Source organism: Aotus nancymaae, unplaced genomic scaffold, assembly GCF_030222135.1.
Source record: "Aotus nancymaae isolate 86718 unplaced genomic scaffold, 86718_ANA_hifiasm-v0.15.2.pri h1tg000079l, whole genome shotgun sequence".
Classification (NCBI taxonomy): domain Eukaryota; kingdom Metazoa; phylum Chordata; class Mammalia; order Primates; family Aotidae; genus Aotus; species Aotus nancymaae.
The window spans coordinates 1,909,992-1,937,234 of record NW_026988494.1 but is presented as its reverse complement, the minus strand read 5'-3'; the positions used below and the strand labels follow the sequence as shown (position 1 = coordinate 1,937,234).

The 27,243-nt window shown below is 48.0% G+C and overlaps 2 long non-coding RNA genes across 6 annotated transcripts in view; both read right to left on the bottom strand.

Moving 5' to 3' along the window:
• The window catches only part of LOC110569317 (uncharacterized), a 324,713-nt gene that overhangs the window by 84,832 nt on the left and 212,638 nt on the right, over nt 1–27,243 (bottom strand). The gene's annotated exons all lie outside the window — the stretch shown is intronic.
• On the bottom strand, nt 107–26,226 carry LOC105733552 (uncharacterized). Of its 2 annotated transcripts, XR_001111303.2 has the most exons (3): nt 26,005–26,226; nt 3,335–3,386; nt 107–2,200 (listed from the first exon to the last, which is right to left on the bottom strand). It is a non-coding gene; the product is annotated as an uncharacterized LOC105733552 (long non-coding RNA). The 2 variants fall into 2 exon arrangements; XR_010339590.1 differs by having other exon boundaries at nt 107–3,386.

Genomic DNA, 27,243 nt, shown 5'->3' with positions numbered 1-27,243 from the left:
CTCAAACCTTTGGAGCCAATAGACTCTCAAAGTGAAGCTCCAAGATGTCAAGCCATGAGTGAATAATTTTTAGAGTGCAAATAGACACAATATTCTCCAATTCAACTCATTTAACTCACATTTTTTTATTTATTTCCATTGAAAATAATGTTTATTTTTTCAGATTATATAGAAATATGTTTTCATTATACAAAGTTTTGAAAACTGACAATTGAAAGGAAATAGGAAAATTGGTACAAATCATATTACCAAAAGACTAGTGTCGAAGTCCTGTCGTATTTTAATCCAGTCTTTTTGTCTCTGTGTGTAGATAGCCGTATTTTGTTTAATCAATCCCTTACTTTCAGGTATTCAACTCATTTACTTTTTAAACTTTAATAAGTAACAATATGATGAATATGATGAGCATTTGTGCTCAGCTGATATGTTTTCTAGCTACACTTTAAAATTAATATTATTTCTGTAATTCATTTCTTGACTTATTCAGTTTGTAATTATCAATTTCACAGCATTTCTCTATGAAATTATAAATTAGACATTATCTAGATATGTTATTATTTAACAAATATTATATCTGAGATACAGCATATCTTTCCATGATGTGGAAATTAATTTAGATTTGTAAGGCACTTTCATTTGCTGAGTAAGCTAACAGTTAAGTTATTAAAGGCTTACCATGTGACAGGCACTGTGCTCCATGCATTACCGTGATTGATTAGTTCATTTACCATCGATATTCAAGCGTGGTTAAGAGCGTAGACCTGGAGATGGACAGCATGCGTTCCAGTCATAGCTCTGCTACTCATTGGTTTTGGGACCTTGTGAAAACTACTTTATTGTTCCGTAACTCAAGAACATTTATATGTTCTGTAAATCCATATAGAGTGTTTGAACACACTAGCTAAAAAAATTCACAAACTTTTCATAAACATGCAAGATCAGAACTCTTATTTCCATTTTACAGATGAGAAAAATAAGCCTTAAGAATAAATCGTTAAAGGTTCCATGGAAATAAATAGGAGTAGGCGTTCACCTCATTGTGATTATAAAGCCCACCTGCTGAACCTCTGCGCTATCTCATCTCTCACTGTCTATCAGAGATCATTAAACTCCCACAGACTCTTTTCATAGACTCCCATAGGTTCTTTTCTGCCTTTTTTGTTTTGTTTTGTTTTGTTCTTTTTACAGCATTATTTAGCTAGTTAGTGACAGAGGCAGGACCCAAACCTACTTCTTGTTATTGAGACTTTTTACTAATGCACTGTGATATTGCCTTCTATCATCCCGACAGACTTTCTGTTATGGCTTGTATTGGATTTTTCCATTTCTTGTTTCTGAAGCTATCTTTCTTTAGTTATCTTGCTTTTCCTCACTCATTTCTTTAGTTTCATCATTGCCTGAACACTTATTTCATTATTTTCTGCCTCTTTCACAAAAAAAACATAAGGTGGCTTATAGAAATATCTACAGGACAAGATAAAATGAAACAAATCACAGCAAACAGAAAGATAGGAACCTAGTTAAACTATCAGGATAATTCAACAATTATTGGCACTAAAACCAGAGACATACTTCTCCTATGGTCTTTTGTGGCCAAAGGTAGTAAGTGTCCTTAGAGAACAAGTTCACGGGACTTTCTATTAGCTGGTCCCTTCAGAAAAAGCAGATCGACAGTGATGCTGATAACACGCATCCAGGTATGAAGGTCTTTGAAGCAGCACTACCCCCTTTGGGGACGCTTTCTTGGTAATATGCAAGACAGCCATATACAACCAAGTTTTCCTGCTCAATATGCCAGTGGAGCCTTCTATAGGAAGGCCTGATAAGTGGACCATGCCCTTTGGGCCATATTGCATATAAATTGCTGTTCTCAATGCAACTCAGTCACTTCCAACCGGCAGTGATTAAGTGCAGGTCCAGCTCTTCATCGGGTGCTTTCTAGTTCACTGTAGTAAGAACTCTTCTGCATGCCATGCTGAAAGATGCTCAGTTCCAGTTTTTTTTTGGTGGGAAGATGGGATGGCAGTGGCATTGTGATGCTTCCTCTGAGCACATGTTCTTGCCTGCCAAATGCCCTGGAGAAGCTGAGCTGCACTCAGCTCCCACCTAAGCAGTCAGGGTCATAGACAGGAGCTGTTTTCTCTCCAGCACCAGGCTTCAAGTTATCCCCAAGCCGCCACGGTGCCCCCTCAAGCAGGTCCTGAAAGAACCAGAGCCGCTCTCCTTCTCATTATGGGGACCATCTCAACTCACATTTTTAAAGCCCCTACTCACTGCCTGGTAATTAATAAGAATATTTACAAAGGAAACCATTCCTGCTTCCCCTAGTGTGCTAGTCCATTTTGCATCGCTATAAAGGAATACCTGAGACTGGGTAATTTAAAAAGAAAAGAGGTTTATTTGGCTCATGGTTCTGCAGACTGTACAAGAAGTGTGGTGCAGGCCAGACACGGTGGCTCACGCCTGTAATCCCAACACTTTGAGAGGCTAGGTGGGTGGATTACTTGAGGTCAGGAGCTTGAGACCAGCCTGGCCAACATGGTAAAACCCCATCTCTACTAAAAATACAAAAATTAGCTGGGCATGGTGGCAGATGGCTATAATCCCAGCTACTCGGGAAGCTGAGGCACGAGAATCGCTTGAACCTGGAAGGCAGAGGTTGCAGTGAACTGAGATCGTGCCATTGCACTCCAGCCTGGGTGACAAAGTGAGCCTCCATCTCAAAAAAGAAAAAGAGAAAAAAAGCATGGTGCCAGCATCTGTTCCTGGTGAGAGCCTCAAGGGGCTTCCAATCATGGCAGATGGGAAAAGGAGAGCCACCGTGTCACATGGGGAGAAAGGGAGTGTATTAGTCCATTTTCACACTGCTAGAAGGGTACTACCCCAGACTGTGTAACTTACAAAGGAAAGGGATTTGATTGGCTCACAGCTCTGCATGGCTGCAGAGGCCTCAGGGAACTTACAATCATGGTAGAAAGGGAGGCAGACACGTCTTACATGGTGGCAGGTGAGAGAGAGCACATAAAGCAAGGAGCATCCCTTAAAAAACCATCAGGTCTCATGAGAACTCACTCACTACCACGAGAACAGCATGGAGGAAGCTGTCCCCATGGTCCAATCACCTCCCAGCTGTAACTGGGGATTACAATTTAAGATGAGATTTGGGTAGGCACACAAAGTCAAACCGTATTGGGGGCGTGAGACGCCAGGTTCTTTTTAAACACCAGCTCCTTTGTGAACTCATTACCACAGAGGCAGCAATTCATTCACAAAACACCTGCCTCCATGTCCCTAATACCACCCACAAGCCCCCACATGCGATATTGGAGCTTACCTTTAGCATGAGATTTGGAAGGACGAGATCCAAACCACATCACCTGGTCATGCTGAGAAGGCAAAAAGGATGCCAAACAACCAGTGAGTCTTTATTGAACCCTGATTTAGAAAGAGGGGAACACAGGACAAAAGGGCCAGACGCAGCTGCCTTGAAAAAACTGACAAACTGAAGACCCGAACCACACCCAGAAGCACGTGGCCTAGCACAGCCTCAGTCCTCATCCAAGCTGCATCCTCCTGGGCAGCCTGGGCTCCACGTGCTGATGACACGGAAAGATGCCACTTGGGAAGCAACAGCACAGGAAGAGGTGACGGAGCCCCAGCTCTGTATGACAGGCTAGGGGTGGGAGCGTTCAGTCAGGCCCACACAAGGACCCTGGGGAGGCAGGAAAGGTGATGATGGGTAAAGCATCCCAGATTCCCTGGCAGGAAAAGGAGGTCAGGGAGCCACGAGCACCCTGAAAGCCATTGGACCCCTGGAAAAGCTCCGTAGAGTCCTGAGTTCCAGCTCACATCTGTCCCAGCGCTGGATGTTTGGTTATAGTCATAGAAGAGAAGGAATGCACGCCATGAGACCTGTAGGAGAAGTTGTCTGAGCTCCACAGAATTGGTGGAGAGGGCAGAAAGCACGTGGTACTTGCCTGCGTTCACAATAGGGGCAGTAGCACCCCAATAGGGCGAAAGCTGGTTCTTTGGGGATTTTTTTAAAAACCTTAACCATTGCAATGATTTGTGGTCCTTGAAAGGACCATGGAACATTGCAGATACATGGGATGGATCTGTTAGTAAGATTTCATGTGGGGAGTGATCAGAGAATTGTCTAAATAGTCATCTGTAGAGCCAGGTACAGTGGCTCCTGTCTGTAATCCCAGTGCTTTGGAAGGCCAAGACGGGAGGATCGCTTGAAGCCAGGAGTTCAAGACCAGCCTGGGCAACATAGTGAGAACTCGTCTCTACAAAAAAAAGAAAAATTAGGTGGGTGCAGTGGTGTATGCTTGTGGTCACAGCTAGTCGGGGGGCTGAGGCAGGAGGATTGGTTGAGCCCAGGAGGCTGCACTGAGCTATGATTGCACCACTGCACTTCACCTGGGCAACAGAGTGTGACCCTGTCTCTAAGAAAAAAAAAAAAAACATGAACTGTAGGCATTGGGAGGAGGATGGTCAACAATGAGAAAATAAACACAGGGTTCTAGGAAACTTCTCCACTGAGAAGGTGGGGGTTCACATAATCCAAGTAATCCCGCTGTCATCTCCCCATCTTCTCAGGGTTCACATTCCTTCCTCTCAGTGCCCACCCTCACCTATCCTGTTGCAGGTGTCCCTGTACTAAAATGTATCCGTTTGCAAGTTGGCCTTACCTCCTGGACTGTGAGTTGCCTGAGGACCGAGGCGGCAGGATACACCTCCACATTCCTGCCTCCTGGCACCCATCACACGAAGCCGACCCCCAGTAAATGTGAGCAAAATGGAGCTGAATTGTTCTGCAACTGCATATCTTGCTTTGAAGACCCCCTGTGTAAGTCGGTGGCAGTGAGATGCTTGGAAGATTTCCAGCTTCTACCAGGCCCACCTCAAGGCTACCGAGACATTTTGGCAAAGGCACGTCCTCTGCCGCCCACAGGAGAGTAATGTTAATAGCTTGCACTTGGCATATTTCTTTTCACTTTTTCAAATTACTTTCACAGCTGCCGTCATTTGACCCTTGCAAAAACCCTATGAGGCAAGTAAAGGAAGTCATTAACGGCCACTCTTTTTGCAGGTTTCCTCATTCCGTCAACAGGTAGCCTTGAGCAAGCACCTGTGACCTCGGCATTGAGCTGTTCCAACACTGGAACGCAGAGGGGAACGGGATAGGAAAGGCCCTTCCCTCACCTTGAGTACAATCTCCAGAAAAGAAACACACAAACAGCAAGATAGTTATGATCCTAATAAATGTTAAGGGGGAAGAAGGCAGGGTAGTCGTGGCTCACGCCTATAATCCTAGCACTTTGGGAGACTGAATGCTATTTCCTACCACAGCATTCCCTGAGCCTGGGAGTTCGAGGCTACAATGAGCTATGATTGCACCACTAAACTCCAACCTGGGTGACAGACCAAGACCCCGTCTCAAAAAGAGAAGAAACAAATGCAGAGTAGACTGGCTCAGTGGCTCACACCTGTAATCCCAGCACTTTGGGAGGTAGAGGTGGGCAGATCACGACGTCAGGAGATCGAGACCATCCTGGCCAACATGGTGAAACCCTGTCTCTACTTAAAAAAAATACAAAATTAGCTGGGCGTGGCAGCGCATGCCTGTAATCCCAGCCACTAGGGAGGGTGAAGCAGAAGAATTGCTTGAACCTGGGAGGTGGAGGTTGCAGTAAGCCAAGATCACGCCACTGCACTCCAGACTGGTGACAGAGCTAGACTCCATATCCAAAAAAAAAAGCAGAGTAATGGGAGAGCAGTATTACAGACTGTGTGGTCCAGAAACCTCTCCAAAGGCATGCTGTGGATGTGCACAATGAGCATAGGCGGGTCATATGAAGAGCTACAGACAGCAACCAGGGTACCAAGGCCAGGTTCACACCTCCAGTACCAGCAGTTTGGGAGGTTGAGGCAGGAAGATATCTTGAGGTCAGGAGTTCAAGACCATCCTGGGTAACAAAATGAGATCCCATCTCTACAAAAATGTATTTTTAATCAGCCAGACATGTTGCTGCACGCCTGTAGTCCTAGCTTCTCAAGAGGCTGAGGCAGGAGGATCACTTGAGCCCAGAAGTTCAAGGCCGCAGTGATAGAGTTATGATCAGGCCACCACACTGAAGCCTGGGCGACACAGTGAGACCCTGTTTCTAAAATAAAAGAGAAAGCAAGACCTGAGGGGGCTAAATGACTCACCTGGTATCCCACCTCGAGCCTCCCATTGTCTAAGTAGAGACCTGGATTACAAGGGAGGGTATGGGAAAGGTACACACACACCTGAACACACACACACACACACAGAGAAACACATGCATGCAGAGACACACAAACACACACACAGAGACATACACACAGAGACAGACACAAACACACACACAGACACAAACACACACACAGACATACAGAGACTGACACAGGCACGCACACACAGAGACACACACAGACACACATACAGAGACACATACACAGAGACATACACAGACACACACAGAGAGACACATACACACATCCCACGTCTGTTAACTCTAAAGGAAGGACCAGACAGACAGACAGACAGGCAGCACTCATCATAGCCAAAGCACCTTAAGGACAACTGGAGAAGGCTGGGCCAGCTCTCCTGCAGCCTGTACCTGCTCTCCTGCAGCCCTGCCAGGTGGTTGGGACACAGCCAGGAAGCTGACTCTCTGAAGAGCACCGGGCTTCTTCCCAGGCTGACTTGGCCAACTCGTCTGCCCCTGTGAGCAATGTTTATTATTCAACAGGGCACGATGAGACGGTTCTGAGATTTTAGAGTCGGCTGGTGGTTTCATTAGAAGCAATCAGGGAAGCTTTGAACAATTAGTGGGGAGGTTTTGACAGAGAGAACGTGCACAAGCCTGGTATCTCACCAGCACCCAAGTCAAAGTGTTTTTCTTTCCTTTTTTTATTTTCCTGCCACAGAAATCTGCATATTCATTCTTCTAAACATCCGCATCGCCGGCCATTCTCTCCTTTCCATTCAGCAGATGGTTAACTGATGCTCTAAGTCTCTCCGCCTTAGACATTCTCCTTGACCCTCTACTAGGACACTTCTCCCAGCAGCCCGCCACCACCCCACACTGTGAACTTGACAGTGGCTATGAAAGAAATTGAAAAGGTGGTCCTGGGAAGTCTCTGCATCTCTTAGCCCATAGAGCGAACAAGGGGCTGAATTTTTGGTTTATGCCAGACCTAATACATGCCTTAGAGCATTCTGGGGACTTAAACACATTCTATATTCCCCACTATGGACCTATGAGCAAACTATGATCTTATAAATCCCCATTTTTACAGGCATGGAGACTGACAGTGTCTGCATCTAGAAAGTTCCTGCAACCACAAAGTTGCAGAGCTAAGATTCCAAACCCTCATTCATCCAACTCCGTATCTGGCATCTCCGTGCAACAGGCTGGTGCTTCTGCTCTTCTCAGCGTCCAGGCCTCAGGATGGCAGCTGCGGAAAGGAATGCTTCCAGAAGGATTGAATCTTGGCCTCTCGAGCACATACACAAGGGCAAGGTGAAGGTCTCCTAGAACTGCAGGGGTCTGGGACTGGAGGCAGACGGGAGTGTCTCATCTTGCACAGGAAGGCTATTTATGTCCAGGGCTTCTGTGCTGGACAGCTGGTGACCATGGCTGAGGCTGGAAGCTGTATGTAAGCCACGGTCAGCCAGGATTCACTAAGGAAGCACTCCCTTCTTGATTCCAGAGCAGGGACCCTGAGCCCAAGGCATCACAGCTGGTCTAATGACTCACCCCAGAAAACCACCTGGTTTGAGGGCCCCTCCTTATTATGCTGAGAAAGGCCCTATTCACTCCAGGAAGGAGACTTTGGTGCCCTCCGTGACCTTCGCTTCACCAGGACTTGTTTTCCCATAGGTAAGAGAGTTGGTTTCACAAACCACCTGATTCTCCCATATGCCACTGTACATATAGAATAAGGTGCAGGGGATTTTAAATTATAAAATCAGGGTCCCAGTCCCAACCTTGCACCCAACTGACATCTTAGGCAAGTCACTTCTCTCTGGCTCTCATTTTTCCAAGTGGCAAGTGGAGGAAGTGGGGCAAAGAGAGCTGTAAGCTTCCGGCCCTGGAATTCCATCACTGCAAGCTGCTCCAGAATGGTGTCTCCCTCTAATACAAACACTGCAGCAGGTTATCAGCGGGCTGGGAAGTGACAGAGAGAGAAGAACACAGGAGACAGAGAAACAGGGGCACAGCCAGATGGACAGAGACAGATCAAAGTAAGGGAGGCTACCTCACCAGGGAAAGGGAGAACAGACTGGTGGCGTGGAGAGAAAATTGGAGCCCCTGATGTAAGCAGACTCTTGCCAGAATTGCTGGAAACAAATAGTGACAGATTGCTAACACGTTACAGTGAAAATTACCAACATGATGGGACTTTTGCACCATAACTGGCACCTCTTGTTATCCCATTAACAAAACTGATGAGACCAAATTGCTAATAGGAGAAAACGTTCGTGTTGGATTATATCACTCCTGTCCTGCATCAAGAACACAACCAAAGCACAGGCCAGAGGCACACAGAAACCTCCCAAGAGCCAATTTATTTTGGGCACATTTGGGGAAAGCCCTGGAATGCCGCAGCCTCTTCCGTGACATCCAGAAACAACTACGCCCACCACCGGCACCACGCAAGGTGTCTGCTCACGTTGCTGAGCTGCACAGGATTGCCTGTCAGTCATTACATGAAACAGGAGCCAGTGACCTTTGCAAAGTACACAAGGTACACTGGCAGGGCCGGTGGCAGGGAGGGAGGGACGAGTGGACAGCGGTGTGTCTGAATTGCAGAGTGTTAGATTCCAGGCACTCCCATCTGCTCCTAGAACAAACGAATACATCAGAACTCACCACTATTTACATTTTTACCACCCCCATCTGGCCATTTCCCACTATAGCCAGGCCAGAGAGAGCCCCGACTCACAATTCCATCAGCCGCAGAGTTCAAGCTGTCATGAAAGCCCGGGGAGGTGTAAGGAACAGGCCACATCTGGTTCTTGGAAGTATATGCCTAGGCATTTAAAGAGGATCTTTCCTCTTTGGGCCATGGGCGGATTTCCTGCTCAAGCAACCTTCATCCAGAGAGGGCAAGATTAGGAATTTATTTCTCTTCTCTCTCAGAAAAACCCTCCAGTTGCCCAAACCTCTCGATGTTTTACAGCAGCCTTTCTTCCCCCTGGGATAATCACTGACTACCCCAAGCCCCCTACCACCACCCCCAGAGAATGGGGCCAGCTGTGGGCTGTACGCCCCAGTAGTCATTCAGAAATGTAATTGGCCAAAGATTATTCTGAGTAATTGAATGGCAAGGGCTTTTATATACCAAACAGGGACTTGTCTTTGTCAAAAAAGTCTTTACAAAGTACCCAAGTGCTGGGTGTCAGACAGGACAAGTTTTTTAATCATGTTAAAATGATTTATTTAAACGTCAAGCCATGTCACCTCACTTCCTTTCATTTTTCAAACTGTTTGTGTTTTTTCTGGATGATAAATTTATCTTCAGACAGCCTCAATATGACTAATTAACTTTGAAATATAAGAACCAGATGTGTGAGTTGGAGAGTTTCTGAACTCATGCCAGACGGGCTGATGGGTTTTTTCTTCTCCTCCTTCTTCTTCCCTGCCTTTCACCCCCCACTCCCCTCCACCCCACATTCCCTCTCCCTCCTGGCTGCCCTGAAATTACTAAGCAGAGACACATTCAGGAAATGGAATTGCAGAACTCCAGCTAGCCATGCGCACCCACTGTTTCTGCTCTGATTTTAGCCTTTCGGGGCCCCATTCTCTCCCTTGGAAAGTGACCCCAGAGTGTGGTGCATATGGGGAGTTAGTACTGTCTTAAGAGAAGGGACTAGGAAAAGGTCCCTTGTCCTTCCTCCCATATGAAAGTCAGTCACCCCACACCGCAGCACAGAGTAACTTCTCTTCAAGAAAGTGCTCCCCTGGGACATGCTCCCCAGATCCGCCGCCTCCTTGCAGCCTTTCCACGAGCTGCAGGCCGGGTGCACAGCTCATGGGGACAGGAGAGGCAGAACCAAGCCCACAGCTGGGCCGTGCAGCTCCTAGGCAGAGGGCTTTTAAGCAGAGACCCGTTTGGGGCCTAGAAGCTGCAGATGTGTGCCTGCATCTGTGTCTGCACACATACGCATACATGTGGGCCTGTGTCTGTGTCTGTATGTGTCTGATGCTTGTGTGTCTGTGTATATACATGTCTATATGTGCATGTGTGTCCATATCTGCGTGTGTTTGTGTGTCTGTGCTTGTATGTATGCATCTGTGTATCTGTGTGTATGTGTGCCTGTGTCTGTGTCTGTGTGTCTGTCTGTGTATGTATCTTTGTGTCTATATATGTCTGTGTGTGACATGTGTGCCTGTAGGGTGTATTAATGTCTGTGTGTCTGTGTGTGCATACATGTGTGTCTGTGTGTGCATACATGTCTGTGTGTGCTTATGTTTGTGTGTCTGTGTATGCATGTGTGTCTGCATGTGTATTTATATCTGTATGTGTCTGTGTGTGTGTCTTGTGTGCTCATGTCTATGTGTGCATGTTTGTGTCTGTGTGTGTTTATGTCTGTGTGTGCATGTGTGTGTCTGTGTTCGTGTCTGTGTATGTGTGTGTTCATGTCTGTGTATCTGTGTGCATGTGCATATTTGTGTGTGTTCATGTCTGTGTGTCTGTGTGCATGTGTGTCTGTGTGTTCATGCCTGTGTGTCTGTGTGCACGTGTGTGTGTCTGTGTGCATGTGTGTGTCTGTGTTCATGTCTATGTGTGTCTGTGTGTTCATGTGTGTGTGTGCATGTGTGTGTCTGTGTGTTTATTTCTGTGTCTGTGTGCACGTGTGTGTGTGTGCATGTGTGTGTCTGTGTGTGTTCATGTCTATGTGTGTCTGTGTGTTCACATGTGTGTGCATGTGTGTGTCTGTGTGTTTATTTCTGTGTGTCTATGCATGTGTGTGTCTGTGTGTTCATGTCTATGTGTCTGTGTGCATGTGTGTGTCTATTTCTGTGTGTATATGTATGTGTGTGTGTCTGTGTGTTCATGTCCATGTGTCTGTGTGCATGTGTGTGTCTGTGTGTGTTCATGTCTGTGTGTCTGTGTGCATGTGTGTCTGTGTGTTTATGCCTGTGTGTGTGTTTGTCTCTGTGTCTATGTCTGCATGTGTGTGTTTATGTCTGTGTTTCTGTGTGTCCATGTGTGTGTCTGTGTTTATGTTTGTGCATATGTGTTAGTTTCTGTTGTGTGTTGATGTCTGTGTGCATACATGTGTATGTTTGTGTGTCTTTGTATGTGGCTATGTGTGTGTGTGTGCGTGTGCACACGTGAGTGCTTCAGGGACAGGATGGCAACTGAAAATAATCCAGTGACGGCAAAAAAGAGGATTCATTTTTCCAGGACTCATAGAGCAAAGCAAAAGGGACTGAGTGAAATGCCTGAGCTCAGTGCCTCAGTTTCCCCACAGGCTACTACAGCCTGTCCCACTGGATCTCTCTGCCAGAAGTAGGCTGGGATCATGCGAGATCACCAGTCTGGAAGTTCTTGGAGCCCTTTGAAAGGCATGATCTCCATCCTGAGGGTTACTAGGATAATTGCCACCGTGATTAGACCATCATGACCATTCTCGTCAGCATGACTCTTAATGGCTGGGATACCTCACCTGGGATCATCTCACGCACTGTCAAGGCCAGGAAACTTGTTCCCCACTCCAGGCCTCAAACAGGAGCATAAACAGCAGACTCAACTCCTCTCTTGGGAAGAATGCCAACAGAGCACCCTCCTCAGCCCAGGGAGAAGAAAATCCCCCGCTTCACGCCTAAGGCTCCAGGCTGCTGGCAGAAAATGACTCAGCCACCCACAAACCCCAAGCACTTGTGTTCAACGGGGACAGGAGAAGGGGTCTATGTGGAAGTTCCCTTCCCTTCACTGCACAGCCCTCAGGGTCTTTCTGTCCCCCTGCCCTCTGCAATCCTCCTGCCTCTATGGAGAACCTGGCTCCCAGCTCTGGGGACAGGGTGAGGAGGTGCCAGCGGGCAGGGTTCTTGGAACAGCAGGAGGTGGGCCAAGTTCCCTGGGGCCTCCTGCCCCGCCTGCCTAGTGGCAGCCCTGCTTCCTTCCCACAAAATATTTCCCTTGCTTTCAGCAGGGCGTCACCTTATTCCTGGGAAGGAAGGAGCAGTCACCTTTCCAAGAGGTATTTGCATTTGAAGAGAAGTTTCTGGAAACCGAGGAAGAAAAGGGACTTGAATAAAGGAGGAAGGGGATGGGGATGGAGACAGCAAGCTCCTCATTTCTCAGGTCACATACTGCCTCATCCTGATGCTGAGACTGCACATCACACCGGCAGACGGATGGACCAGCATCAGTGGCCATGGGTACTGAGGTCGAGGTTGGCAGTGGCTCCCAACACCCTCTTGAGAAAGAGGCAGGGAGGGCTGAACTACCAGGGAGGGGAGGGGCCTGTGCACTTTCATCGGGGCACACACCCTCATCCAGCGCCCATGTCCTCCACACTGGACAAGAACAGTGTTACGCCCCCATAACTTCTTGGGGAGTGGGAGAGTGAGGTTGTAGGAATATTGAGCCCCACAGCTTTACTGGGCGTCTTCCAGCATCCCTGGGTAAGCCACACAGTGGGATGAGCAGACACCGCCACAATCGGCTATGCAAGCTTCCCCGACCAGCACCGTGTCTCCAGTTCTGCGGTACGCGCCCTGCCTCCCAAGAGGGCATCTTCTCAGAACTACATGCCCGTGCCACCAGGACCCTTGCAGTCTGCCACCTGCAGAAAGCTGTATCTAGGGCCCTGGCTGGGGTCCTTCTTCTGCACTCCCCACCCCAGGGGAGAAATTCAGATAATTTTCTGAGTATTAACATTTCCTGCCATGTCAAACTAAGATAATTACGGAGCTTACCAAATCGTAGGCTCCTTCACTCACTGACGGCTGGAGAATGGGGAAACCTGGAAAGTTCAGGGAGCCCAAGCCTGGAAAGCGAGTCCTGGGTCTGCTGGGACTGTCTTAGGACTGTGGCCTGCACCTGAGCCTATTTCTCCCTCCCTCCCCACCTCCTTCCTCCTGGCTGCTTTCCTCTCCCAGGAAACAAGGAGTTTGCATCTGTGGGCTGAAAGGTGCCCCCTCCTTCTGGCCAAGGGAGCCCAGGAGTTCCCATCCACCCCCATAGACCCACCCAGTGTCTTTTGAAACTGAAGGATCTGGACTTGCTCCCCCTGCCTGCACCACCACGCGAGTCCCCCTTGCCTTCTGCCACTAAATGAGCATAACAAGGAAAGAAACTAGACGCTGCAATCGACAGGAGCCATCGTTTGGGAGCTGTCAGACTTGATGTTTCAGAGACCCAGGATCCAAAGGCCTGTCCCCCTGTACAGCTTGAGATATTTAATAAAGTAAAGCCCTGAGGATCAAGGGGCAGCAATCCTTCCCACTCCTCCCCGCCGCTCGTGCTGGAGTTCTTTAAAGCCTGCCTTACGTCTGTCTTTCTCTCCAGAAAGCCTTTCATGCCGCCTCGCCAGACTGACATTTTGACAAGTTGCCACGAGTGACATCTGATTTGTACAAATTTCAAGACTAATAAATCTACCTGTCAAAGCGGAAACTTTAAAAGGAGCTAAGCCCAGCGGGTATAGTTTAACAGAACTCAAGTTGATGAAACTGTAGGATGGAGAAATTATATCTGTCACAATCCACCCACATTAGTTCTGCAGAAATGTTGGCAACTGAAACAAACGTCTTTCATGGGTGTTGCCGAAAAAAAAATTAAAAATAAAAATAAAAATTTTAATCATAAAAGGAGATTGTTAATACCCCGAGTAACAAGTAACAGTTCTATTTTGTAAACTAACAAATTTTATTTATTTAATTTTTAATTTTGTTGCAGATGTTAAACCTGTTTCTCCTCCTACCTCTTAAGCTGCGTTGCTGGAATCTGGACTTTCCATTCAAGCTGGGGCCCATCAATCACTAGGCGGCTCCTGCTCGGAGGAGCAGACGCTGTGTGCTGGCTGCAGGGTGAGGCAGGACTCACAGCCCACAGCCCTGCATCCTGGGGGGCGCTGCAGGGCCCTGCTCCCCCATCCGTCCGCAGGCCCACAGCACTGAATCATATCCCCTCCACCCTCTGGCCTTGATCTGGACCCTGAAGTCTGGCTCCCACTCTGCGCAGGGCTGTGGGGTTTTTGAGATTGTGGATGTTTATGGGGAAGGGCAGCGGGGTGCGACTAAGACGAGAGGGACTCATAGGCCTGGCTAACTTGATTTTATTTTTATCTTCCCTTCCTCTCTCTGACAAGTCCACTTTTTTCCTGAATCATCATGTCAGAAATGTTGGAGAAGCCAAAATTCACAGATCAGAGGAAGCAACTGGGGGCAGGATTTCCCGGGGTTCCCCTATACCTAGGAAATCAAAGGACAGGAGACTCCGAGACAAAACCTCTCGTGTTTTGCATCCTTCCCACACCCCGCCTCGCCCTGCAGTCAGGCAGAAGGGTCCGATGCTCTCTGCTCCTGGAAGTGGCCTCAGTTACCCTTTGGGGTGAGCTGTTTTCTGTTTAATGGCAGCCTCAGCAAGCCATAACCTCCAAATAATCACTGTTATGACTACTGCCTTCCTCCTGGGAGTTCCAAATGGGATCTCATTTGCCCTCTCACTCACGGTTAAGAAGCAAGCAGGCAGGGACAGCAAAGAGCTTTCTTCTCAAGTTCACCTAGAGGCAGTGGCCTCGGGGTCACCCTGCAAGCTGACAATGGACCCTAGCACTTCGGGATGTGGAGGAGGCCCTTGCTCACAGACCACCGGCTCTTTCCCCCCGTTAGTCCCCAGGCAGGTGGCTTCCTCTCTCAAATCCTGGAGCTTCTACTTAATTTTTATTTGGCAAGGACAATATCAGATGCTAACACCATCTTTTCTATTTCTTGTCCTGCTCGAGACGTGATGGTAATAATCAGGATAATGCCCTCAGGCATGAGTTTTTTTCTGTTTCCTGATGACCATGAGGCTAGATCAGAACGAAATGGGGTCTTTCACGACCACTGGGGAGGAGTCCAGAGACCCAGAGCAGCTGTCTTTTAGATTGGGATGCACAGGGCCAATCTTTCTGCAATGAACTGGGTTCCGCCCAATTCAGTATTTCTCCCTGTCAATTAGCTATTTATTAAGCAGCTTTCATGTCTAAACACCATGCTCAGCACTTTGTGAATTACAGAGAAGTACAAAACATGATCCTCATCGTAAAAGAGCGTGCAGTCCATATGGGGTGTTGAAATGGTGATGCAAACAAGATAACACTGAACAAAATAGATCCTGACCAGGAACAAAGTGAGTGCAAGTACAAGAGAAAAGCATGGTGAGTGAGGAGGGCGCGAGACCCAGCCCGGCAACCGCCAACTGTGGGATCTCGGCAAGAACGTTCTCCCTAGAAGCCGAGATGGTTGGCCAGATGATCAGAAGCCCCCGGAATTTCCTGTGAATTTTTGAGAAGAAGAAGAGCCGGGAGATCATGGATGCAAAAGTCCTTTATAAACTGTAAACAGTTCCGCGATTGCTAGTGCTGGTATTGTTGCTGTGGGCTGGGCCGAACAGGCCTGTCTTCACTGGAGGTTATGATTCAGCACCCAATAGTGTAGATGAAGGGGCAAATGAGCACATAGATGAAGAAGCAAGCTGGGCCTCCGAAAAGGGACGGAATTCAGTTGCGCTTTGCTCACGTTCTGCCTTTGGCACCCATCGCTTCAGCTGCAGCTCCCAGCCTCTCACCACCCCATGGTGAGCTCTGGGACCTGCCCCATGCTGGCAGACAGCAGTCTGGGAAAGTGAGAGTGCCAGGAGGCAACTCAAAAGAAAACACCAATATTGCTTTTTCCAAGCCAGGCTGAAATAAGGACAGCACATCTTGGGAGTGGGAGACCCTAGAACAGCCGGATAGAAACTGTGGTGGGGCTGGGCGCGGTGGTTCACACGTGTAATCCCAGCACTTTGAGAGGCCAAGGCAGGCGGATCACCTGAGTTTGGGAGTTCGAGACCAGCCTAACCAACATGGAGAAATCCCGTCTCTACTAAAAATACAAAATTAGCTGGGCATGGTGGCACATGCCTGTAATCCCAGCTACTTAGGAGGCTGAGGCAGGAAAATCTCTTGAAGCCAGGAGGCAGAGGTTGCAGTGAGCCAAGATCGTGTCATTGCACTCCAGCCTGGGCAAAAAAGTGAAACTCCATTAAAAAAAAAAAAAAAAAAGAAAAGAAAAGAAAGAAATCCTGTGGTGGGACCCAAGGTCTCCGAGCCATGGGAATGGCCAGGCTCACCAAGCTTAGAACCCACAGAATTTGGAGAGGCACACAGGTCTGTTGACCTGTGCAGATCAGTCCCAGGGGAGGGAGTAGCTCTACTGACATTTATAAGGTGGACCATGTATTAGACACAGCAAGGACACCCCGTGCTCCTGCAACACAGGAATGCGTGCATTATCTAACATGAATTATCAGGAGAGCCCCTAACTTATTTGATTCCCGTATTTGGATCAAGTCAGAGAAATCCTTAGAGATGGTTATTAAGAAACCAAAGCAGGCCCATGCCTGTATTTCCAGCACTTTGGGAGGCTGAGATAGGAGATTTCTTAAGGCCAGGAGTTTGATACCAGCCTGGGCAACATGGTAAAACCCCATCTTTACACAAAAATTTACAGATTAGCCAGGCATGGTGGCACGTGCCTGAAATCACAGCTACTCAGGAGGCTGAGGCAGGAGGATGGCTTAACCCCAGGAGTTGGAGGCTGTAGTGAGCTGGGATTGCACCACTGCACTCTATCCTGGGTGACAGTGAGGCACTGTCTCTGAAAAAAAAAAAAAGAAAGAAAGAAAAAATGAACTTAAAGAAAAAGAAACCAAAGCAGAGTGAGGTTTGATGCCTTCTGCACAATCCCACAGCCAGCCAGCAGATTTAGAAACTGCTGGGTCGAGTTTTCCTCCGAGACAGTTGCTTTTTTTTTCTTCCCTTCAACAAGATGGTCCCTCCAGGGAAAGGCTCAGTTATGCCAAATGTGACTAATAAAAAAAAAATTGTTTAAAGGTTTTTCTGTAAGATCAACATTTCACTTCATATTTTATTGGATTAGTGTTTGCTAACCTCCAAAGTTTCTTGGCCAGCAAATTGGAGACCATTTCCCTTACATAATGAGCTTCTCCTGATTGGATGAGGTGACTCAAGTCTTAGGGAAGGCAGGAGCTCGCTGCAAGGCCTACGTAGGGGCCCAGAGCAGGCCCAGAGGACTGAGGCCCAGCCTGGGAGCTGCAGGCTCGTAGCACTGCCTTCCGCAGCAAACGGAGGCAGGACGCTTTGCTCCTGGACACAGTCACTCCCTGGTACAATGCTATAGTCCATTGCCTCCTCTCTGGGGTCCATTACCGCCCGGCAGGAGGAGCTTCAGTTTGAAAGGAGAATGGGGGCCCATCTCTTTCTACTGCCTCCAGGCAGCATTTTGGGTTTTGCAACCAAAGAGAAAAGAAAAAAATCTTGAACTGTTTTTCAAATGTTCTGGGTCTTGGCAAACCCCAAAATGCCTTTTGCCAAATGCTTTTTTCCCTCGATTTTTAAACCTCGGGTGTATTTCCAGAACAATCCAATCCATCTGCTTCTGATTCATTTACACTTAACTCATTAGGAGGCTGTTGCGTAAGGAGCAGTTTGACGTCCCCAAGATCCCCGGGTGAGGGATTCTTCTTCCCCTTTTGAATCAGACAGGGGAGCCTTGCCAGCTGGGCATGAAGCACAAACCCCCAAAAAATGGAAGCCTGGCTTGAAACGCTGAGTCCCAGGGATGAGATCTGGCTTCTCTGCGTCCCCACCCATCATCCATCCTTCACTGCCCTACCCATCAGGTCATTCTCACTATTACTGCTGTTACTGCCGTTAAGGATAAACGGTCACAGATTATTGTGAGTGGTTTTGCATTGTAGTTCACTGTCTGCCATTCTTCATTCATCCACTCGAGAGTCATCTACTGAGGCATTAGACAAACACTCCCAGACAACTGTGAACCACCAGCAGGCCTAGGGTGGAGTATCAAATATGGGACTTACATCTAAACACCCATCTCATCTTGTTTTACTTTCTGCAAAGACTATGAATGCTACCAGGAAAATCCAAGGGAGGCATGTGGGGAGAGAGAAGTTTCTCAGGGTAAAAAGCAAAGCTCAAGGCAGTGAGGATGGCCCAGACAGAAGCGCAAAGACAGAAAGCCTGCTGATTTCCGGGGCCACGAGTGACGGGCCAACCTAAGCCATAGGCTTGCGTTGCATCCATGGGAATCAAGGAGACTGGTTCTTTTTTGTCATCCCTTCTTTAGTGGAAAATGGGTTCTTTCTCCATCTTCCATTTCTTCATTAGCATCATTCTCAAAACCACCTTCGTTAAAAAAGAATGCAAATGTGTTGAGTAACCAACCATAAAAAGGAATGAATTAATGGCATTTGCAGCGACCTGGATGAGATTGGAGACTATTATTCTAAGTGAAGTAACTCAGGAATGGAAAACCAAACATGGTATGTTGTCACTCATAAGTGAGAGCTAAGCTACGAGGATGCAAAGGCATAAGAATGACACGATAGACTCTGGGAACTCGGGGGAAAGGGTGAGAAGCGGATGAGGGATAAGGAGAGGGGGGGGGGGGCGGGGGGGATGAGGGATAAAAGACTACAAATAGGGTACAGCGTACACTGCTCGGGCATACTGCACCACAATCTCACAAATCACCACTAAAGAACTTACTCATACAGCCAAATACCACCTGCTCCCCAAAACCTATAGAAATAAAAATATTTTAATAAATGTATTGAGTAACGACTATATGTTCAGCCTTGTCCTATGAAGGAAACCACAGGAGACAAAAAAGGCAGATGAAGTGGTCTTTCCTTGAAGACTTTGCACCCCTTCTGGGGAAATGTGTCATTTTCCATGACTGTATGTTTTTAGTAGGGCAGCCCTTGGCCAAATAGGTGAAGCACAGAGAAAGCATCAGCAATGTCCAGTGGGGAGAGAGGTCTCATGAGCTGAACTGATCAGGAACAACTTCACGGAGAAGGTTGGTTTCAGAGAAGCCAGGCTGGAAGATGAGCCCTTGGCTACAAAGAGAGGAAGAGGAAGGCATATCCCTGGAAGAGGAGACAGGATGAAGCCTCTGCAGCAGAAGAGCATCACATGTTTGTGGGGTGATAAGAGCAACCATGCGGAGGAAGGAAGGCAATCCATGGGAAAGGGGATTGTAGGTGATTCCAGGAAGAAGGCTGCATTTAATCGCAAAGAGCCAGCGTGAGTCAGTGGAGGGTTTTAAGCAGCGAAGCACGATGGAGAAAGCCTCACTGTAGGAGAAATAATGGAGCGCGAATGCACAGCGTGGACTGAAGCGAAGACAGACCGAAGGCGGGGAACCAGCTGGGCGTCTGTGGCGATCGCTTAGGCACATCACGTCAGGGATCTCAAACAAGGTGGTGACAGCAAGGAAGGAAAAGAGGGAATGAATCAGCTGAACTGGGTGACTCAGTGGCCGAAGACCCTGAAGAAGGCAGAAGAGTTAAGATGACACAAAAACCCAGGAGCCTATGAAGACAGGGCAGAATGTTTTCAAGCTCCAAAGGACATTGATGTAGCAGTGGCATATGTGCCAGGCAGAACTGAGTGCCTGGCATGAGTTACCTTGCAATCCTCACCACAGAAAGGCAAAGCAGGTACTATTATTACCCTTGCCTTACTGTTGAGGAACTGGGGCTTTGATGTGTTCATTAACTTGCCCCCAAATTCACCGAGAGAACGAGTGGGACTCCAGCATTTAACTTTCGCTGCCCTGACTCCCGCCACCTCCTGGAGCCAAGCCTCCATTCCTCTCTCCCTCACCTCCTCACCTCAGATGCCTTAATCCATCCTGAAATGGCTCTACCCACCCCATACCTGCCTAAATCCAGATCACGCCTCAACTCTTTCCAGAAACCTCTGTCGCCACGCTAGCGTCCACGGACCTGCTCCCTTGAACGCCTCCTCTGAGATTCTCTGTCCACGCACCGTGTTTTCCTGGTTTGGTCAGTACCTGTGTTCATGAACTTCCTGGCTTTGGGGCTTGGCACTGGAGCTGAGTCTGAATCCCAGTCTTACCCCTGCAGTAGTTACATAGCCTTTGGCAAGTTACTCAACCTCTTCAAGTCTGTTTCCTCAACTGTCAGCTGGAGATAAAAGGGTTATTGTCAAAAGTAGATGAGAAAATGCCTGGCACATCAAAGACATTCTGTGAATGGTATCAATCAATATGATTATCGCTGTTTTATTAATAGTCTTGTGATGGACAATGTTATGTTCAAAGCTTTGGCTGTGGTAGGTGCTGTAGAAATATTCTTCTGATTGATTTTTTGATCATTTCAACAGCTGTCTACAGCATTCCAGTATTCAGGACTTACAATCTTAAAATTATTACATTTATGTCACTGCATGGAGAACAAATGTATGGGGTGAGGGAGTCTCGTCATGCTTTAGACGGTGATGTCCAGAGCAGGGCAGGGAGCTGTAGAAGCTGCGCAGACACGCACAGCAGAGAGCCAGGCATACTCAGCCTCCCTCTGGAGAGGTGCCCCCGCCCATCCCAGTCTGGGTTTATAGGACTCAGCCCATGCAGAGAGCTAGGCTAGTCCAGGCAGCATCCACGCCCTCACCATCACGGCCCGCCTCACCTCACTAGCCCCTGGGAGGAAGATATGTAGAGAAAAAAAACCAGTAGGGTTCTTGATTGGAAATCGGGTCACCCTTACCATCTGTGCCCTGTCTCCTCTCTGGGCCTCACTAAGCTCTCCCTCCCTGCCTTCCTTTTAGTCACTAGTAAAGCCAGTGTCTTGTGCACCCCTGGACAGCTCAGAGCACCTCCCCAGCAAGACAGCTCAGACCGTCTCTCTGCTGCTTCTGAACCCCTTCAAATCCAGCTCCCGCCAACTGTGCATAGAAGATGACAACCCACAGTGAATGCCTCATATCTGTTAGGCACTTACAGCAAGAAAGACATATGCTTAATCCCCTCCCCCACCCAAAAACCTATTACCGATGCAGAAAAGAAGTAAAGATAAATTTTGCAGGGGAGAGGGGGCTGGTGTTTCAGTGACAGGTATCTAAAGAAAACACCCTACTTTGGATCCTTTTTTATTGTTTTAAGATGCAAGCCAGGCGCAGTAGCTCACGCCTGTAATCCCAGCACTTGGGAGGCCAAGAGGGGCAGATCACAAGGTCAGGAGTTCAAGACCAGCCTGGCCAACATGGTGAAACTCCATCTCTACTCAAAATACAAAAAATTAGCCATGCATGGTGGTGCATGCCTGTAACCCCAGCTACTATGGAGGCTGAGGCAGGAAAATCACTTGAACCCAGAAGGTGATGAGGGGAGATAGCAGCACTTCAGTCCAGCCTGGGTGTGAGAGCAAGAATCCGTCTCAAAAAAAAAAAAAAAAAAAAAGATGCACACATTTCAACAAGATGCAACAAGGGGGTTCTGCAGGAGACAAACATGGAGATGAAAACTAGGAGGAAGGGCAAGGGGAGGCCCCTGGGAGTGAGGAGCCCAAGCAGGCCGTGAAGAGCTGCAAGGAACGTGTTCAGAAACAAGAGTCGAGGGTGAGGAGAAGGTACCCAGCTCCACGTGACATAGAAACGCTTCCTGCGGCTCAACTCGGATGGGGTGGCCATTCACTGTCCCCGCACAGCCAGAACCGAGAGCCGAGGGTGAGGAGAAGGTACCCAGCTCCACATGACATGGAAACACTTCCTGCGGCTCAACTCAGATGGAGTGGCCATTCACTGTCCCCGCATGGCCAGAACCCTGGCAGGACTGGCTGCTGGAAGAGAGGAGACGAAAACCTGAGAATGGAGAAGGGATTCAGAACACACTTCCTACAGTTTTACAGGGAGATGCGACCAGCAGAAGAGAGAAGCCCTTGGACAGGTGACCTGGGGCCTTGTCCTTTCCGAAGCAGGACTTTGAGTGAATGAAACCTTCCCTTCCCCTGCAGCACCCCACCAGGCTGTTGGGGCTGCTCTCAGAGGAGAGGATGGCTCTGCTTGCATCCAAGGGCAGCTAGTGGTGGGGACAGGTGGGCAGTTTATCAGCCTCCATGAATTGCTGATTAATCCTTGGCCCTGGCAATTGACTTTCTTTTGCTTTTTAATGGGTATTCAAGGCCAAAAATCAGTACTCTCTCTCTCTCTCTCTCTCTCTCACACACACACATGCTCAAAGGGAGGGTGGCAGGGGGAGTCAACCCCCAAAGCGCATTCAGGCTTTAAACGGCACAGGCTGTGCTTGGGAAAATGTCACTGCTTGGCGGAGGCACGGGCAGCCTGGCAGTCTGGGAGAGGCAGAGAGCGGGAACCGAATTTAGGAGTGACTGGAAGGTCGACAAGAAAGAAAAGCCAAGGTGCAGTGTATATACATAGAAACAAGGACTGCTTCTGAGCCGGGGCCCTTTCAGGGCACCCACTGCCCCTGAGCTTGAAAAAAAAGCCCACATGTGTCCCCCTGGATGCCACCCACACCAGGCTCCTTCCTACTCCTGAGCTTATTTCTGCTAATTCTGGTAGTTGAAATGTTGCTTTGCCACCCCCGCTGACACCACCATTACACACTCACACACACACAAACACACATGCACACACACACACGCACACATACACACGCATGACCTCTGCAATCTTCAAGGATAGGTCTAGCCTCCATCTGCATTCAGACACCTGCCTGTCAAACAATATCTCCCATCCTCTAACCCTCTGTGAATCTTCCCCACACCCTAGAATTTTGAAAATTTGAACCAAGTGTGACTTAGCCTTTGATTCTAATCTGCCCCATATTGTTTCCTAGAGGTTCAGGTACATCTTGTGTCTCCCAGTGAAACTGGTGCGTCACCTGAGCTCAGGTAGCTTGCCACCTGCTCCTCCCGTGTGGGTCGCTATGTCCGGCACAGGTCAGAGCAAACACAGAAGGGCGTGGGCAGTGGGCTGGCTCGATTCAGGACCTCGAGTTCCTGACTGGGCATGAAGGATTTGCATGACTGAGGACACCCCCGGCCCCGCCAAACGCCCACATAGCCCTCCTCCTTTCCTCTCTGGAGCAAAGCTTCTTTTCCATGTATTTTTTTTCCACCCAAAGCGGTTTTGCAGAGAGGCCCCTCTTTTCCAGGCTAGTCACTCTTCGTCTGATGCCTAATCAGATCCAGTGGCCCAGAGTTGACATTTTATATCAAAAGACATCAAAAGCTTTATACTCAAAAAACCACAGCACATGGGGGATTAGACCAGGATAATTTAACTCACTTAACTGCAAGAAAGCCTGGTTAGGGAGATTACAACTGTTTACCAGGGAAGTAAGTATCTCTGAACTCTGACAAGGCCTCCAGGAAGGGAGGGCTGGTCTGCTAATTTTATTATCTTGCAGGAAGAAAAAGGAGAGGAGAAAAGGGAGAATAAAAGATGAGAGGTGATAATCTCTGAAGCTGGGATCACTCTTGTGTTGCAGCACATGCCAGAAATAAAAGATAACTGCTCTTGCAATCTTGCTGAGAGATGGCCCGCTCGAACAGGAGGGCGGCCTGCCCGCTGCTTCGCAGACATGAGAGTCAAGGGGCGGCCTAGAGGGGAACACGGAGAGATAAATGTTCCAGGCAAAGAAAAATAGTGGGGACAGGAGGAGGTTCCAGGAAGAGAGATGGGCAACTCCGAAAGGCTGTCTTGTCTCCTCTCTTCCAGAATACATAGATATATTCTTAGGCTCCAATAATCTTAAATGCAGAGAAAATTCTCAACTATCAAGTAAAGGGCTCTCAAGAGGGGTCAAGATGTCAGGTCGGAGGAAAGATCACCACATCACCCAGAAAGGGAGGGGGACGGAGAGAGGAATGTGTAGTTTGAAAAAGCACGTTTTGGCCGGGCACGAGGGCTCATGCCTGTAATGCCAGTACGTTGAGAGGCTGAGGTAGGCAGATCACCTCAAGTCAGGAGTTTGAGATCAGCGTGGCCAACGTGGCAAAATCCTTTCTCTACTAAAAGTACAAAAATTAGCAGGTCATGGTGGTGCATGCCTGTAATCTCAGCTACTTGGGAGGCTGACACAGGAGAATCTCTTCGACCCAGGAGGTGGAAGTTGCAATGAGCCAAGATCATGCCACTGCACTCCAGCCTGGGAGCCAGTGGGAGACTCCATCTCAAAAAAAGAGAAAAGAAGAAAAGAAAAGAAAAGAAAAGGAGAGGAAAAGAAGAGAAAGAAAAAAGAGGTAGGTAGGGGGAGGAGGGAAGGAAGGAAGGAAGGAAGGAATGAAGGAAGGAAGGAGGGAATGACATTTATGATTTACTTTGACAATAAGAAAAGTACTTACTTTTGGAACATAAATTGCAGCAAGAAACACTCAACAGAATCTCCTTAGCTGATGGGACATGATTTTTTTTTAAACAAGAATGAGTAGAAAACACTGATTCTAGTCCATCTTCCCCATTTCACAGACCGGAAGACTGAAGCCCAGGGAAGGCAAGTGACTTAGGCAGGACCACAGAACTGGCTCCCAGGCAAGTCAGGAAAAGAAACAAAATCACAGACACTTGTGCTACCAAAGAATTATTCTTCTTACCCCAAGTTTTGCCATCCCAGCAAAGCAAAGAATTTTCCCCAAGAGCATCATTCCTGGACTCAGCCTGCAGTTTGGCACCTGGATCCTGTCCTCAGCATGATCCAGGCCCAGGGCCCTTCTTGGGAGGTGTCATGACATCACGGGGAAAAGCACAGGCTTCTGACGTCATGATATAATTCCTGGTTCCTCAGCTTACTAGCTGGATGACTTGAAAAACTGCTCAACCTCTCTCAGCCTCTATGTTCTCATCCGTAAAACTGAACCCACTTGACATGATGACCTTGCAGAACTGTTGTGAGGAACTAATGAGATTATGTAACTAACATGCTTGGTATTTAGAAAGTGTTCCATTATTTTGGCCAGGCATGGTGGCTCATGCCTGTAACATCACTTCGGGAGGCTGAGGCAGGTGACTCATTTGAAGTCAGGAGTTTGAGACCAGTCTGGCCAACATGGTGAAACCCTGTCTCTATTAAAAATATGAAAATTAGCCAGGCATGGTGGTGCACACTTGTAGTCCCAGCTATTCGGGATGCTGAGGCAGGAGAATCACTTGAACTCGGGAGGCAGAGACTACAGTTAGCCCACTGCACGCCAGCCTAGGCGACAGAGTGATACTGTGTCTCAAAGAAAAGAAAAGAAAAGAAAATGTTGCATGATTTTTCACTTCTTCAGCATCATTTCTGAGTACTTCAAACGATAAAACATCAAAGAGGCCTCTTGAGGTCACTGGATATTCATCTCATAGGTAAGAAAACTGAGGGCCAATGTGGGGAGTCCCAGCCTAACCCTCTGTCCCCAGAACATGCTGCGTGGTGTGACTGACTGCAAAGGGCTGATGCCCAGCTCTGAACCTGCCTCTCCATACCCTCCCCCACCAACCACACACTTCAAGTTTAAAGGGAAATGCATAACCTGTGCCATTGCCTTTTAAAGACTGAATCTTGGTGGTGCTTTTATAGCCATTCTTACGGGGAACTGTCCTGGGATCTTAGCAATCTTAGCGATTCTGTTCCTGGTGTCCTAAGGGAAGGAGCTTGAGCAACTGAACAAGAACTGCAGGCCAAAGGTAAGAAACATTTCCTTCATGAGTCATGGGTGGAAAAGAATAGAAATCTGAATTAGTTTCCTATGGCTGCTGTAACAAAATACCACAAATATAGTGGCTTAAAACCACAAGAATGTATTACACTTGTGGAGGTCACAAGCCTGAAATCGTTCCTAAATTCAGGGCTAAAATCAGGGGGTGGGCAGCGCTGTGTTTCTTTCCGGGGGCCCAGGAGAAATCTGTTTTCTTACCTTTTCTAACTCCTAGTGGCCGCCCACATTCCTTGTCTCATGGCCCCTTCCACCATCTTCAAAGCTCGCAATGGCTGGTCAAGTCTTCCTCACATGACGTCACCAACTTTCCAACTGGAACCACAGGTGATAGTGGGACATTTTCCCAGTCAGTTTTTCTTAGGGGATTTTCTGTCTGAGCACTAAGTTATTCCATGTGGACAATTTTGCCACTTGCTTTGGGGTCACTGGACCATACCTCCTCCGTCACCTTCTGCTTCCGCACAGAGCACCCGCAGTGACCTTATTCCTTGTATGGAAAGAGATGCTCTTTCCACTGAGGGGCTCCTCCTGCTGGCCTCTGCAGAGGGAATGCACTGTCCCTGAGGGGCAGTAAAAAGCTGTGTCTACTTCCCTCACCCTTAGAGGGTTAAAACCAAATGCTCTGACAACTGCTAGACAGTCCAAAACTCTACCATGACTGGCCATGAGAACATAATGGGTGCATTTGCCCACACGGTGCAAGCCCCTGGCTCAGAAACAAACCCAACAACAGAAAAATAAAGGGGAAATAAAAATGGGTGAGAATCAAGGAAAAAACAGTGCTGTGTGCATTGAGCGAAGTCCTTGCTCTTCTCCTAACTGGACATAGAGTTGGGATGAGTCTCTTCAAGCATCTGTGGGCCTTTCCTTCATGTATCCCAAAAAAGAATGCTAGGCCAGATTAATTCTAAGATTTCTGAAAACCCTCATAGCAAATAGCTTTGGCTCTCACAGCCTGGAATGATTTCAAAAGAGAATAACAAGAATGGTGGAAGTTTCAGAATGGTGGTTTTGGAAAAATGACTGAAGACACTGGGAATGTTCATCTAGGAAAAGAGAGGGCAGGAGCACTGTGATGGTCCTCTGGGTCTCAGCCAGCCCATTTGCATGTGATCCCATCAGTGACAATGACTTAACTCTCTTTCTTTTTTTTCTTTTTTCTTTTCTTTTTTTTTTTTTTTCTGAGACAGGTTCTCGCTCTGTTACCCAGGCTGGAGTGCAGTGGCATGATCTCAGCTCTCTGCAACCTCTGCCTCCCAGACTCAAGTGATCTTCCTGCCTCAACCTCCCAAGTAGCTGGAACCACAGGCACACACCACTATGCCTGGTTATTTTTGGTATTTTTAGTAGAGACAGGGTTTCACCATGTTGCCCAGGCTGGTCTCAAACTCCTGACTTGAGACAATCCACCTGCCTTGGCCTCCCAAAGTGCTGGGA